Here is a 15,301-nt window from a genome sequence, read left to right as displayed (position 1 = left end):
CAACTAAACAAACCAACATTTACTGGACCATGACATCCAAAGGAGGGGGGGTCGACAGCGCCTCAAACTTTTCTATCAATGTCATCTATAGGATATTTTAGTGTTTCCATCTACACAAAAAAAATCATGTCATTACCTAAGTTCCCAATATGTTGATTTTATAGTTAAAAGGGGCTACCCGGTATGTAATTTCATTATCAGATTTAAAAAACAGTTGTCTGAGTTTGTTGATGTGAATTTCATTTGTATTAATTGAGTTATTATTGTGTTAGAAGAATTTTTTCTTAAGAGTTACATGTGGTAATATTGTTGGTTTGTTTCTAATATTGTCTTCATATTTAATTACCTGCAAAGTGTTTAAATAATTATTTATGTGCAAATTCTTTGACAAAATTTTTGAATAGTAGAAAATCAAGCAATTACTAGTTAATTACAATAGGGGGCAGTACATCAAATATTTTGTTATTATTTTAATGTTATAATTTAGGAAGCATTCAAATAATTTACGTTTATTATTATATTTAATGTATTGATTTTGCATTTAATTGCATTAAATGGAAAGGGGTTGGTTGTGGTCTTTGGCAGTTGTTGCACACTTCACTCAATGTCGATGATGGTTGCTTGTACTTATTTCTTCTTGTCATTTTTTCATTGCATGGATGTTGTTCCCTTCTTTCTCTACCTCTTGCCACCTTTTCCGGCTTTTTCTTTGTTGGCCACACTCTATGGTGGCTCTCTCCTGCTAGTCTAGAATCCTTACTTCAAGCTTTCTATAGTAAAGCTAACATATACACTTTTAACTCAAGCCTTTTACTCCAAAACATAATTCTTGTCTTTCACAAGTTTCATGTTTGAACATTACCTACCACTCATTCTTTCCCCTTGTTCTTGCTTCCTAATGTAACTAACTTGGATGATGCAGATGCTCTTGTTCCATGGTGTAACTAACTTGGATGATGTAGTCGATCTTGCTCCCTAACGTAACTAACTTGAATGATGTGGTTGCTCGTGCTCCCTAGTGTAGCTAAATTTGATGATGCAGGCACTCTTTCTCCTTGGTGTAATTTAATTGGACTCTTGCTTACTAGTGTAATTAACTTGGATGATGTGGGATGATTTTTGATGTGAGAAACTCAATAATATCTTATTTTTCCATGGTATTTAGTCACTCCATACATCTCTACTTATTCTTGATATTCTCCATGAATAATTCTCAAATAAATCCCACAACAACCCCCAAGCTTGAAATCTAACCCCATTGTTTCATAACTTTCCATAGTGTTTAGCTACTCCAAACATCTCTACCAAACTTCTCTTATTTTTCTTCATATCCTCCATGAATAATCCTTGAACAAACATCCCAATAAGCCAAAACCTCCCACCAACTTCCAATAGGCATACTTTATTGATTCAATTAAGCACCTTGCTAGCATTTGCAATTACTTGAAATATATCTATGAGTCTAGTAGTATAAATATAATGTTATATGTTCCATCATACTCCATTTCCTTACTTTTTCAAACATTATTTTCTTTGTAAGGTGATGAGTTCTCCTTGACAATCCCTTTCTAGCATTTGGAAGGCATCTTGGCTTAGAGGGAGAAACTATTGTCCTAACCCACTAATTTCTCTTCAACAATATTAGGGATTGGGAAGAAGTGAGTCCATTTCATTGAATCATTTATTCCCACTTCTTTATCCTCCAATAGTTCACCTATTTGTCTACTTTTAGTAAGAAGGAATTGTGTGAAAAACATGGCCATCTACTAGTTTACATAGCGTTGGGCATCCTCTCTAACCTAAATTAAGGCCCTTATGTAATGGTTCAAATTCGTTAGTTAATAGTAGGTGAGTAGTGAACACCAATCATTTACTATACAAATAATCTTTTGAGATTTTGAAGTTAGTCTTCCCCTAATCCCATGTCAATAAAATTTGTTCATTAAATTTTAATTCAATGGAATTAGGAGACATGTGATCGATTTTCACAAAGTCTTGAGACCTAAAACTTGTTAATAGATAAGTCAAGATACCTAAAAATTGGGTTCTCAAAGTATTTCTAGATACGAATAAAGTCAATTGCTTAAAATAAACCCTATACTTGAAAACTTACAAGTGTTCGAGTTAAGATTAGGGATTGAGACAATAAATAGGACTAAAAATTACTTCAATGGAATACATAAACCTATATTTGTATTCTTAATGTGAAATACATTACAATTTTAATTATATAGTTATTGAAATGATTACATTTTCCATATCTTGAGTACGGATTTTTAGCAATCTAACTTATGTAGATTTGCATATTTTTAAACATGGATGTTCTCTTTAATCAATATATTCAACTTTTTTTTTCACTTTTTAAAGTTTAATTTAGGAGAAGTTTTTATTTTCACTATTTGTACAAATATAGTGATTTTCTTTTCTTTTCACTACAAGTACAAACATATATCATAATTTGAGAAGACATTGGTTGACCTTTATTATTAGACTTAGATGTGATTCAAATATTTTTTACTCTTCATGTGCTATACTTTGGGAAGCATTCAAATATTTTGTATTTATTACTGTATTTAATTGATTGATTTTGTATTTATTTGCATCAGATGGGAAGGGGTTGATGGTGACTTTAGTAGTTGTTCCTCAGTTCACTCAATATTGTTGATGGTTGTTTGTACTTATTTCTCCCTGTCATTTGTCCATTACATGGAATTCGTTCCCTTCTTTTGCTATCTCTTTCCACCTCTACAATCTCTTTCTTTTTTGGCCACACTCCATGGTGTCTCTTGTTTCTTGAAGCTTTCTATAGTGAAGCTAACATGTATCTTATAACCCAAGCCTTTTACTCCAAAACAAAATTCTTATTTTTCAAAAATTTCATGTTTTAGCATTACCTATCACTCACTCTTTCTCTAAAAATTTTCTCCCCGGTGTAGCAAACTTGGGTTATGGAGACGCTCTTATGCCTTGATGTAATTGACATGGACTCTTGCTTACTAGTGTAATTGACTTGGATGATGTAGGATGATTTTTCATATGAACAACTCAATCATATTATAATTTTCCATAAGTTTCAATCACTCTAGAACAATATATTTATTCTTCATATCCTGCATGAATAATCCTCAAACAAACCCATAACAATCACCATGCTCAAGAGCCAATCCAATTGTATCATAGTTTGTCATAGTCTTTAGTTGCTCCAAACTACTCTATAAAACATTTCTTCTTGTTCTTCGTATCCTCCTTGAATAATCCTCAAACAAACCCTCAAATAAGCCCTAACCTCCCACCAACTTTAGGCACATTTTATTGATTCATTCAAGCACCTTGTTGGCATTTGCAATCACTTGAAGTTGATTTTTGAGACTAGTAATAGTACTTTAAGGTTATCTCTTCCAACATAGTCCATTTCCTTACCTACTTTTTAGAAAATTATCATCTTTGTAAGGTGATGATTTGTTCTTGAGAAGCCCCTTCTAGCATTTGGAAGGCATCTTGGCATAAAGGGAGAAAACGTTGTCCTACCCCATTAGTTTATCTTCAACAATATTAGGAATCGGAAAGAAGTGTATTTGTTTCATTGGAGAATTTATTCCTACTTATCTATCTCTCAAAAATTCACCTATCTCTTTTTTTAACAAAAAAATCGTATAAAAAAACATAATCATCTACTAGTTACATACTATTGTATATTCTATTTAACCCAATATAAAACCCTTCTCTAACCATTCAAATGTGTTAGTTGATAATAAGCATCAATCTTTTACTATACAAATAATATTTAGAAAATTTAAAATTTAACCCCTCCAATCATGTTTCAATAGAATTTGCGCTCTAAAGTTTAATTCAATAGAATTCTAAAATATATGATTTATTTTCACGAGTTTGGAGATCTAAAACTTTCCATGGATAAGTAGAAATACCTAAAAATGGAATCCTCGAAATATTTGTAATGGTGAATAAAATATATTACTTAAAACAAACCTTATATCTTAACAATTAAAGATTGAGACGATAAAATTAACTAAAACTTACTTCAATAAAGTTTTTGAAACCGGTAATATTATCCAATGGAATTTGAATTTTGGAATGCCTACAGAAAACTTCACTATAATTTGGAACCATAAAACATATTCCAACAAAAGCATGAGTGGTGGAAAAATACAACATTATCTGGTCCCAATAGATCGATTTTCCATTCCCATTTAAAAAAGATAAGTTAGAGAATTATTTAGATGAACTAGAGTGTCTAGGTGCTCATTTAGTGGGGTTAGTAAACATGATATTGTTATTTTATCAAAAAGTTCATTTGATTTTTAAAATAATTTAAAAATGGTAAAGAATTTTGTATTAGTTCATATTGATAAAACAAAGATGATAGTCATCAAGAACAAGCACATCACATAGTCCAAATGTGTTTAGAATAACATAAACTTGAAAGAAGTTCATTTGTATAATTACTTTGAAATTGAATTTGATCACAATATAGATTGTAATTGTAGTGTTGAATTGAAATTGAATTTGATCACAATACAGACTGTAATTGTAGTGTTGAAAAGAATAATTAGTGGAGATTGGAAAGATTAGTTTGGTTTTGAGAAAAATTATAAATAAGTTAATTTTTAGTTTTGTAAAAAAAAGGGTTTTGGGAAAAATAATAAATAAGTTAATTTTTAGTTTTGTAAAAAAAAAAAAATTGATATATTTAATATTTCGGTTAGTGATTTTGGATAATGGTAAGTATTGAGGTTTTAGTATTTCTATAGAAAATTGGAGGAAATTTTAATAAAATTTAGAAATACTTTATAATAAATAATGTTAAGATTAAAGACAAAATGTCTTTACTTATTGATGCGAGTGCATTAGAGTTGTCAAGCCATCAAGATTTTTGAAGAAAAGCTCCAATAGGGGTTTCAATAGTGGAAAAAAATTATAATTCTTTAATTGTAAATATTTTTATTCTTTTAATTATTGTAGAATAGTTTTAGAAAAATCTATGGATAGGAAAGATTTTGTCCATAAGACAAAAGCTAATTTACCTTGAAAACCATGAGAGATTTACGGAATAAATCATGAGATATTTAGGCAATAAACCAGGAGTGATTTATGGATGTAGAAAAATATACTTTTATTCTAACTTTGTATTTAATCATTGAAAGCCTACTGGCAAAGCTAATGGCCAAATGAATGTAGAATTAGGCATAGATCAATATTCGTATATGTATGTACAATTGTGTTTATTAATGAGAATAGGAGTTTATTAATTATTCTCTTTTGATTTTTTGTCTTTATGCATGAATACATGGATATCTAGTGGATGTTTACATAATGTTAATGATTACTTATTATTTTACAAGAGTCTTGACAAATCTGTGTGAATGATTGTAAGAGAAATAGTGAAGTGCTAATTTGTTTAGAGCAGAGTTGAGCTGTAGGGAAAGTCAAATATTACGGCATCAAGTGGTATCAGAGCAATAATATACTCTTTAGGAAATATATATTTGAGTGAGAAGGTTTTTTTTTTTTGCAAGAACATATCACATAGGATCTTATGCAAAGGATGGAAGATCATATCAGACAAGTTATTGGTCTTGTGTTTTGTTTGATAATTAATCAATGTCTAGATAGCAGCCATTACAACAAGCGTAGTTGTGACAAAGGAAGAGGGAGCATGCAAAGCTCCTGGGAGAAGGAATTGGGAGAAGGAATTGTGACAAAGCCCGACAACAAGATGAATTGCTAAAGAGGAAGAGGACAAGCAACATTTCTCAGTGAGTGAGTAAGGTAAATGCAACAACCAAGAGAGTAAGGAGTGCTCAGAAAGAAGGTTCAAGTGAAGTGAACCATTGGCCAAGTTTAAAGGAGATAGCTTGGTGAGGTGTTGGTTAGATTGCAGCTCACAAGTGACCAAAGAGAGTTCGCAAAAGAAGGAAGTGGCAATGACTACTAATAGTCATGTAAAGGGTTCAATGAGAAGTCACAATCAAATAAAAGAAAATGCCAAAGCAATTAGCATGAGGAAGATGAGGGATAAGGAATTTGAGAAAGAGATGACTGAGATGAAGGGACGGTTAAATGTTCTTATGGAGTTGCTACAACAAGATGTTAAATACCATAGATGTGGATGGGTGCTACGGAAAAAGGTGAATTGGCATAGGTTACAGGTAAAGTTGAAACATAGATTGAGTATTCAGTAGAAGAGTGAAGAACTCAAGGAAGCCAAGATGAATGTGTGCATTTTTCAACCAGAGCAAGGACCATTACTAGGTGAGGATAGTGACGAGGATGATGAGAAGAGATCCATAAAAGATCTTCTAAACTGTGTGGAAAGTTCAGAGAAGTATGAGCAACTAATTGCTGAGTCATAAAATGGGACCATAGAGTCTTATGATTTTAAAACTAATGATTTGTGTATGGTTGTGGATATTGATAAAGTTGGACAATTGTTTAAAACTATCATACAAAGTGGAGATATGCTTTCCAAAGGCATAAGAGAAGAACGGAAGAATTTTTTTTTTAATGAAAGAAGATAAGACAACATTTTTTCATGTAGGTAATCAAAGTGGAAATTATACGCAATGGATAAATGCAGTTGATGGTGCACAATTGCAGGAACCTGTTAGTGTAGTGAGTAAGAGAAATTTGGCTTATGTAGAGAGCCAAAAGAAGGATCAAGTAGATGATCAGGAATAACATTCAGATTCAATGCTTATGAAAATTGAGGAGGAAATCAAATTTTTGGAAAGATGGTTGAATTACAGCCATAGATGTAAAGCGAGATGATGACAAAGAACAATTGATGTAGACAAAAGAAGATAAGATGATGGAAGGTGGGACAAGTTTGTCCTATAAAATTGAAATTTTATTTCATTTTCAACAATAAGATATAAATCAGGGAAATTTCTTTGAAGACAATAATAAAGGTGAAACTACAACATAAAGTTTGGAAATCTAGAAGGTTAAAGAAGATAGTGATAACAAAAATAGAGCAACACCATGAAGAAGCGATTAGTTATAGTACAAATTTTGGGATCATTAGGATTTAGGAATTAATGACACATGACCAGAAGGTCATGTATTTTTTCTACCTTGGGAATCTGATGCAGGAGCATTAGAGCTTCCAAACCATCAATATGTTTGAAGAAAATCTCCAAAATGGATTTCAATATTGTAAAGGAATTATAATTCCTTAATAGTAAATAATCTCAGTTCTTTTAATCATTATAGAATAGTTTTAGAAAAATATATGGATAGGGAATATTTTGTCAATAAGGCAAAAGCCAATTTACCTTGAAAAGCATGAGAGCTTTATGGAATAACTCATGAGAGCTTTAGGGAATAAATCAGGAGTGATTTATGGATGTAGAAAAATATACTCTTATTCTAACTTTGAATTTAATGATTGTAAGCCTATGAGAAAAGCTAATGGCCAAATGAATGTAGAATTAGGCGAGAGGAGAATAGATCAATATTTTTATTATGTATGTATTATGGTGTTTATTAATGAGAAGAGGAGATCATTAATTGTTGTGCTTTGATTTTGTGTGTATGCATGAATACATGGATATCTAGTGGATATTTACATAATGTGAATGTTTATTTATTGCTGCACAAGAGTCCTGACAAATCTATGTGAATGAAGTACTAATTTTTTTAGAGAAGAGTTGAGTTGTAGGGAAAGTTAAATTTTCTGGCATCGCCTATCCTACATTTAGTGTTTAATTATGCACCCATATAGTGTAATGTCATCATCATATATATGTGTGAGAAATTGTAACCCTCATCAATACACACAAATTCATGGAAAAAAATCCTCGAAGTGTGGTGAGTTCTCACCATTATTGTTAAATCCTATATATTGTCACACTAACTACTATACCCATTTATGAGTCTTAGGATTTTATAATTTTAGTGTGTTTAAGTTCAAAAAAAAAGTTAATATCAATAATTAATTAAATGGGATTGAAATACAAAATTGCCTAAACCAAGAGCATGAATAACACTAAATACATATATTATTAAAAAATCAATTCGACCCACAATATATTTATAAATGTCCTAATTCCAGCTTTATTTAAAAACCAAACTAGCAAATTATAAAGATATGAACAACAAAATAACATAAACTTATTGAAAACTGCAATACATGTAATGAAGACAAATTACATCTAGGAATACTTCGTTAAAATTTTATTAACTTTAATTTCTAATAACATCTAAAAACTTTGTTACAAATAAGTGATTTCCACCTATTAAGAAACCCCATTTCAATGTGTTTCTCTTGGTTAGTTAACTCTTCAACTTCCATTTTACATATCTAAGCTCTTACTTTATTCAATATTTCCTAGCTTCTCAACTTCTAAGTTGATTAATGCATTATCTTTTGAACTTTTACATAATTAGATTCAACGGATATATTTTTCATTCTGATTTAGCATTTATCAATATATAATTTTTTCATTGAATTATGTAATAAATTCCTCTCAGCATTGATAGTCTACTATTGGTCTTGTAGTATGGAATTTTAATGTCACCTTCTATTTGGATAATATAGTTTATATATTATCTTTTCTTTGAGCTTAAGTTATTTTCCTTATTTTCCTTTTATTTTTATAGATTTGTCTTTTCTTTAAGCTTGAAGTTATTTTCCTTATTTTCCTTTTATTTTTATAGATTTGATATGTTTACCTATATATGGAAAAGATTATTATTAATGCAAGTTAGATGCTTTTTATCGATATATAATAGAAATGATTAGAATATAAAAACCATAATATATCTAGTAATATATACAAAGTAAAAGAAAATTAGAAAAAAAAATATAATAACCATGAAAATTTATTAATTCTATCCAAATTTATATACATAATAAAAGTATTTACAATGAAATACTAAAACCTCTTATACATGTCATGTATGAAAACTATTTTACATTTCAAAAATCTTTAATTATATGAGATGAAAATGTTTATAATAAAATATTAAAATTCTATTTATTTTCATATCTTTAATTATATGAAATGAAAATGTTTATAATAAAATATTAAAATTCTATTTATTTTCATATTATGTATAACGTATAGAGAAATTATTTTTTATTTTTTCAAAAACTTAAATTAAGAAGATTTTGAGGTAATAAAATAGTAGTATATTACATCATTAAATTTTAGGGAGAAAAAAAGAATAAAACTATTTTTTTCAATTTGTATTTTCAATTTATCTCTTTATGGGTTTACTCAAATTTTGAGCAAAAACACTTGCTGAATGCATAATTTGATTCCTCATCCAAGGAGTACCTATGTTACATACTTTTGATGAACCCTACTACACACAAAATGAGAAATACATGAAAAACATGATTGCAATCACATTTTTTAATGTTTTTCTCATTTTTCGTGAAGTAGGGTCCATCCAAAGTATGCAACATGGGTACTCCTTGGATAAAGAATTAAATTTTGCATCCAACGAGTACTCCTGCTTGAAATTTGAGTAAAAAATTAGGGAGATAAGTTGAAAATACGAGTTCAAAAAGTAGTTTTATTATTTTATTATTTTTTAATCTCTTTACTTTTTTACTCCAAAAATGGTGAATCATCCCCTATGGTTGACATCATCATCTTGAATACTATTGGTTATTATAAAGTTTATTTTGGTTGTACATTTTTCTTAGGAGGCTCATTTTAAATCTCAAAACTCTCATAATAACATCATATAAATAATGTTTCTCAAAGACACTTTAAAATATACCAACAAACTAACTTAAAAATTTAATAATTTGTCACATTTCTTATTTTCATATATGTCCATTCTTCATACTTGTAAGCACAATAAAATAACCATTAAAACCCTATAAAAAATAGAAAAAAAATATTAAAGAAAAAAACACAAGGTAAATATATATGTATGGCAATTTTTTTAATATCTAAAGTTATAATTAAGATGGAGGGCAACTTGCAATTACTTCTCTTTGTATACATTAGTGCTCCAACAATTGAAAAGTCACACAGTATAAAGAAAAAATAATTAAAAAAAAAAGCATTATAATTTTTTTAATGAGCTAACTAATTCTTTTTTAATGAACAAACAATCAGTTTTTCTATTTAATTTCAAAATTAAGGCAAATAATTCAAAAACTTTTTATTAATCTGAACTAGACAAAAAAATCCATTCAGTATTTTTTCTAATATTTTTTAATAAAAATTTTTCATTTTTTTTTGGAAAAATATCGAAATTTTTTAACAAATAAATCAATCACAATCTCATCCATATGAAGATATAAAAAAGGATTCAATCTACTGTAAGATCTACATAAGAAACAATAATAGGAAATAAGTTATTCATTGAAAATTTCTTTTATGAATATTTAAAATCATGGTAAACTCTTTGCACAAATATATTAATGGGAATGATAAAATGAGGTAAACAAGAAAAAATAATTTTCTAGAAGGCTCAAGATGCCTGATGAAGAAGAGAAAGTATACTTTGATTCTTGAAGGTATATTATCTTGTTTACTTATCTAATCTACCAAAGAGATAGTAAATCTTGTAATAGAGGATAAAATCATTGTACATGCTTCAGTGAATTGCTAAAATGAATGAAAATCTTAAAAAATGAAGATCTTACATGTGTATTTTCACAAGAAGATGTAATGAATAGGCTTTAATAGAGAAATAGCTACATGGGAAGAATAAGAGGAAAAAATGGTATGAAAATGTGTGGGAATACATAAGTTAAATCTATATGCAAGTAATCAAATGTATATATAATTACAATTATCTTGTAATTACCATTTGATAAGTATGGATTAATATACTTTTTGAAATCAAAGAATCCATAAATTAGATAGGGTTGAAGGAATTTTGGTCCTCAAACCTCCTATAAGTGTTCATTATATAATGTAGTGAAAACATTGCTCACCACTTTATCTGAGTTAATATCCCATAAATTCCATTTAGTTATTTTTATTTGTGCTCCACTAGGGTGAAACAATCTTCAATAATGTCAAAACCCTCATTGTTGTTAAAAGGAATACAAATACAAGCATTATTATTGTTAGCATAAATTTACAACAATAAAACTAGTGTAGTTTTGTTTTTGACTTGCATATAGTATCATCACTTACCTTTAGTGTTTTCATATCATTTTGCTTATAAACCAAACAATTTGTACAAGATTAAGTTTGTAATATAGAAGCATGTAGTTCATGGCCTTATGTTACTATATTGTACAACAAATCCCCATATTAATTCACCACTAGTTCTTGAAGCTAATGAAGTCATAATGAAATTTAAGCCAATCTCTAGGAAGGAAAAGATAAAGTGGTTGAAACACCTAATATTGTATCCATGTGTAAGCATGCTCATCAAAGAAAATGGGAGATTCGTGACAATCCTAATAGCCATTTCCATCTTGCTAATATTTGGTAAAGAATTATTGCTTGTGTCCATATTATCATGCATAATTCCCAATTAAGTGAGGGGATCCTTCTTTGAATTCAATTTGTGGGAATAACACATAATATGACAACTTGTTGGTAATTGATTAGTGGTAACTCTAATTTTGGGGGGATTGAAACAAAATCATTATTCCATTTTAAAAAGTTATTTTTTTCGTTACAATATCCAAAAATTGATTTCTCATCATTGTGTTAAAACGGGATTACAACACTAAAGTGAGACCCACTCTAACCATATCCTCATTAACCATTTTTATTATTGAAGCCTTTGTAATATTTGAAGGAAATAATATAAGAAGAAACCTTATTCTATCTTTTTATATTGAATGTGATAGATGTGTATCCATAACTAAATTTCGTTCCATTATCTTACTAAAACTAGCCATTATTACAATTGTATTTGATCTGAATTTTTGTAATCCATTATTATCATTCACTAACTTCAAGTCAATACTTTTAAAGATATCCTTATATTGGTAAAAGGTTAGATTTTTCCATAATACTAGTACCATGAATTTTGATAGGCATCACAGGGTTCAAACTTCATTATTAGAAGGGATATCATATCTTGCTCTCCCTATCTTGCTAGAGAGTTCTTGAATTTTCACTGATGATAAAAATACATTTGTTCCCATCCACTATAATCTCAACGGTGTTTTTTAAAACAATATGTCATACGAATCCATCTAATAGAATATTCATTATTTAATGTTTCAATTAAATTTGTACTCATAATTGGTAATTCCAATTGGTTTTATGGCTTTCACGTCAATTTTTTTTAGATTAATGCAACCCGTAATACCCATAATCCAATTGCAAAGGTTGTCCTTCTATTACATTCCATAAAATTTACGTTAATCTCCTTTACACTTTCCTTTAACATCATGACTATGGGGATACCGTGAAGGTTAACCAAGTGGTTCATCAACCATATCTATAGACAGCCTTTTCACAAGTAACATTTGTCATAGTTAATGAAGGCATTATCGATAAAAGATATGAATTTGTTACCACGTAGTGGTGCAAAGCGCACTGCATCTTCTTCCAAGAAAATTTAACATTGATCGCCAATGCAATATAATATGGCTCCAAAAAAATATTGATGAACCAGATTCACCTTTAGTCCGAGGAAATTATGGTTGTGATTATAGTTCTTTAGTGTGTTTGAACCTTATAATTGATTTATACCCTCAACCTTTAAGATAGAACTTGTTGTGACATCCACTATTTTCTCTATGTGCCAAGGTACTAAGTTGCCAAGTTACAACAAGGATGAAAATTATCACAAGCAGTAGTAGTTCTTTCATCAAAATATATAAAAAAAAGAGGTCCCAACCTCTCCCCTTTAATAGCATTGCACCCATCCACATTTGCGACAAGAGAAGTTATGGATATACAATCTTCTTACTTTAAATATCTATGTAATAATTTAACTTTCTTCTGAATGAATGTTAAACCAATACCTCAAGGCAATATTTTTATGATTAGAATAAGTTATTGACTTATTAGAATTGATACAATTATTTGCTCTCCATTATGTGATTTATATCTCATCAAAGAGTATATTCGATCATTCTAAAGTTGTTGGAGGGAGAAGTCATTGTGTTTAACTACTTGTGTTGCATCTCATTCAATAAAGGTATAATATTCTTCTAAAAATATGTCTATACTTTTTGATGCATGTGGTAATGGAATCTTTTTATTTGAAAATTGATAATATTCACAATAACACAACCAAGTTTGATGTTATTTGTATGTAAATAATTTCCATCTATGTAAGTTATTCCCTCAGTTATGGTTAAACTATATAATAGCAAATACTTTCTATCTATGTAAGTTATTCCCTCCATTATGGTTAAACCATATACTATCAAATACTTTCCATCTATGTAGGTTATTCCCTCCACTATGGTTAAACCATATAATAACAAATCTATAATTTGTTAAGAAGAGAATATCCAAATGGTAATTACTTCTAGTCTATAACATCAAAGAAATATTATTTGAACCTTTTTTTCACATTAATATTGATTGTATAATAAAAATGTTTTATGTATTAGTAATTTTTCAATTTTGAAATCTATATTATACCAATAAAAACCAATGTATAAAAAATGATAAGAAAAATGAGACACAAGAACTAATAATATAGAAACTAATAATTTTGAAAGTACAACTATAATTCTTTCACACATCAATGACTATTTTCTCTCACACATATAGATAACCTTAAAGAATCAAATACAATTACCTAATCATTGCATCTAACTAGGATCGAAAGGAATTCATTATATTTTTAACAACGTGTTTCTTTGAATACATTGGTGGGAGCCACAAGAGTCTTTTTATTATCTTGCCACCCGACAGTATAACACAATAGGTATTATGCCGAACCTAATTAGTTAGGTCAAACATATGAAATTTGTTTTGATTTAACAAAGTTCAACTATATAGATTATTTTTTATTTTCTACAGAAAAAATATTAGTATTTATCTCTGCTACTATTCGCTAAGAATTTGAACATCTTATTGCACAATACATCATAAACTGTGATTTTGCAATCATTACCTTTTATTAATGCAATGTACTCATTCTTGTCATATCAATACTTTTTATAAACTAATAATTATATTAAAAAAAATTATTCAAATTTTAATATATATATATATATATATATATATATATATATATATATATATAATTTTTTTGGGTTAAAATCTAAATTTAAATCTTAATAAAATAACACGTACACATTTTTCTAAACTAAATAATAAATCAATGTTATTATTATTATTGTTTTCAAATATAAATTCAAATATTAAAATAAAATAGATGTATTTTTATAAACTAATAATTATATAAAAATATTTTTTTATTGAATATTTTAGTTCACATTTTAAGAAATAAAATATATAATTCTTGATTTGGATAAACAATTTTGATTTGGATGACTAATGTAGTTCAAATGTAAATGTAAGTATAACATATTATAGTTTTTTAAAGTTATGTTTGCATAGGCATTGAAATCAGGGCCTTGCTCTTTAATTGTACAGATCGAGACTTTATCAATCAGTAAAACTCAAATTAATAGAATTATAAACTTTAATACTAATTTGAATTCAGCATTTTTACTGTAATTTAGCTATATTTAAACTAAATAGTAAGACTAATTACTATACCGCACTGGTTTATATATAATTGTTTATCTATAATATACTAATTTACCCATTTTTGTCATCATTAACCCAACACTTAAAGTTCTCTTCGTTTAATTAATAAATCTCAAAACAAAGATATTCGCATTGGGTTGTTTGATAGATATGGTTGATATATATATATATATAGAGAGAGAGAGAGGAAGGTTGTGAATATTTTATTCATCTCACTAGAAAATCAATGTATTATAAATATCAAGGTTTAACAATGTCCATATGAAGGGTGTGAAATTTTTTAACCAGTCACTTGTAAAATATAGAAAATTAATGTATTATAGGTATCAAGGTTTTTGTCACTCACAGAGTTGATAATATGGTAGGATTAATATGTGGATGAGCTATACTGGAACAAATACAACATCATAAAAGAAAAATGAGAAGATGATCTACATTTGATAACATCCTTATATCAATGTTTAAGTTATTAAAATATTACATTTATTTGAATTTTCTAAAATTAACTTAATAATAAGCCAGCAAGGGGAAATTTTCTAACTTTGAATTGTTATATCAAAGGTTTAACTTCTTCTCAATAAAGAACATTGTTTAATGTCAATATTAAACATCATTAATGTCATTATTAAACATCATAAACATCATTATGTCATAGTAAAATGTTACTTATT

Source organism: Pinus tabuliformis, chromosome J (genome assembly GCF_031772625.1).
Source record: "Pinus tabuliformis cultivar Carrire ecotype Pingquan chromosome J, CPIR1, whole genome shotgun sequence".
Lineage (NCBI taxonomy): Eukaryota > Viridiplantae > Streptophyta > Pinopsida > Pinales > Pinaceae > Pinus > Pinus tabuliformis.
The sequence above is the reverse complement of the archived record's forward strand: the minus strand, read 5'-3'. Positions refer to the sequence as shown.